We start from the raw sequence: 2,500 nt of genomic DNA on the forward strand, positions 1-2,500 counted from the left end.
ATATATATATATTAGAAGATCGACATGCGACATGCATAGGAAAATATATTTATTTCTCTACTTATTATATCACTTCACCCTGGTTTGTTGTCAAAAATGCATGTATATCATGGGATAGATGTAGAGAAAGATAGAAATATGATCATCTACCATTTAATGAGATACTTTACCTAAACAAATACCACATATCGATTTATTGGTCATTGTGACATCTTTCTCTTTGTTATCGTGTCTAGCTTTGGTTATTTGTCAAAGTAGTATATAATAAACTGTATCTAGTCTAACATCGAGTGTCTGCAACTCCCGCGGGAAGAAAAATATGTTGTTTAATAGTAGATTTAGTAATAGATAGTTATCATACACATTTATATTATAGGCACGCAGTGAATTCACAGGCACTTTCTGCTACGGGTTAAAGCGGCGTTGCGGTAGTAGTGGTCTAGTGGTGGTGGTGGTAGCAGTGTTGGTGGTGGCGGTGGGCTATGCTGACCCATACACACACACCCACACACACCGACACACAACCATAAGTACTCAAAAACACACTCTTATACCGAAAACACTCGTAAACACACTCAAACTCATCCAGAACATGCCTACACACACACTGACGTGTTTGTATATTACTGACAGTTCTTTTCAGCAGCACCAAGTACCAAGCACCAAGGGGACAAAACAAGCAATGCAAGCCTTCACCACAACCCTCCATTCTGCCTAGTCCTTCAAGGTATTTATAAGACTATTCACTTATCTTTAGGTTTTCTTTATACATGAGGGTGAAAACAGTAAACAACTATTAAAAAGGTAATTAACAATCATTATAAGATTAAGGCGTCACTATTATCAGCTGATATTTGCTTCCTTCACTTTTGCTGTAAAACAAAACTGTGTTAGAATGCAACCACTACCCTAGCATTTCATATCCATGGTCAAAAATTCTCTATAATGCTTAATTCTGGTGTAGTGAGATGATAAAGGCAACATATGGAGCCTGCACCACGGCCATTCCAGGATTTTGCCTCCCCCCTCCTGGTCCACCAGCCGTCCCTTGACCCCCAGCAGACTGGGGGTTAAATGTTTTTTTGAAAATGTATCCCAACGATAATATTACGCTTCCATGGTTTGATTTTATGGTTTTCATAAATATTTCGTTGTGTTTGGAGTGTGTTCCTCGCCTTTGTTTAATACATGTGTAGCGTTTAGTGGTGTTTTATGGGGTATACAAAAGTCTCTAACGGTCAAAATTTTCCACATCCTAATTTGGGCTCTCTTATTTGAAGGTATAATTGGGTCTTTAACGTATCAAAAAATCATCTATGCTCGTTTAAGTGTGAAATTAACCTAGCGATTGAAATATGTGGATTTTGAAATTGTGTTTGGTGATTTTACACGTATGCCTTATTTTTTTATATTTTATTTAGTCACATTTCTGCTTCTTGGTCTAACTCGCTGTAGAATGCCTTAAGATATAACTCAGACACCGTGAAATGTGTTAAAATACTCACCAAGTGATAATGGCTTGACTTTCCAGGACGTTTTAGAAAAGTTACTGATGAAAAGGTTTTTATACATTTAAAGTAATTAATTTAAGTATTTTTTTTAAACAAATTGAGCTGGAGATTGTTTGATATTTTGAAAATTAGTTTAGGTATTTATCACGTCATAAAATATCATGCATTTGGCCGTGGCTTTGTTTTTTGTAAAAGTCATTTTTGAAATTAGATTATTTACGTAATTTAGCCGAGTCGCCCCCATTCCCGTTCTCTCTCTCTCTCTCTCTCTCTCTCTCTCTCTCTCTCTCTCTCTCTCTCTCTCTCTCTCTCTCTCTCTCTCTCTCTCTCTCTCTCTCTCTCTCTCTCTCTCTCTCTCTCTCTCTCTCTCTCTCTCTCTCTCTCTCTCTCTCTCTCTCTCTCTCTCTCTCTCTCTCTCTCTCTCTCTCTCTCTCTCTACTACTACTACTACTACTACTACTACTACTACTTCTATTACTGTTCTTATGGTCAGGTCCGGTCTGTGTTAGGTCAGGTTAGGTAAGGTTCTCACAGCTGGCCCATACTACGTTCTGGCATGCTCTGTGTTTGATGAGCTGACGTGTGGCTCACCGTGTGTGTGTGTGTGTGTGTGTGTGTGTGTGTGTGTGTGTGTGTGTGTGTGTGTGTGTGTGTGTGTGTTTGTTTGTGTGTTATTGACCTATGTAAGTATGTATGATTGCAGTGTGTGTGTGTGTGTGTGTGTGTGTGTGTGTGTGTGTGTGTGTGTGTGTGTGTGTGAGGGGCTCTCAACCTGGAGTACGCGTACCCCCAAAGATACGTAAGAGGAATTTAGGGGTTACGTGGCAGGTTCCTCAAAATGCCTCAGTTTTGAATAACTGCAATCCTGTTTATAGTATTTAAAGTGGCCTACATGTGCTAGGCTAGATGTGTCCTCCACTAGAACCAGGACACGTTAAAAACGTTGACAAGGAAACTATATCACTTGAGAGAAAGCTCTCTTGGATTAT

This window comes from Portunus trituberculatus, chromosome 12 (assembly GCF_017591435.1).
Source record: "Portunus trituberculatus isolate SZX2019 chromosome 12, ASM1759143v1, whole genome shotgun sequence".
NCBI lineage: Eukaryota > Metazoa > Arthropoda > Malacostraca > Decapoda > Portunidae > Portunus > Portunus trituberculatus.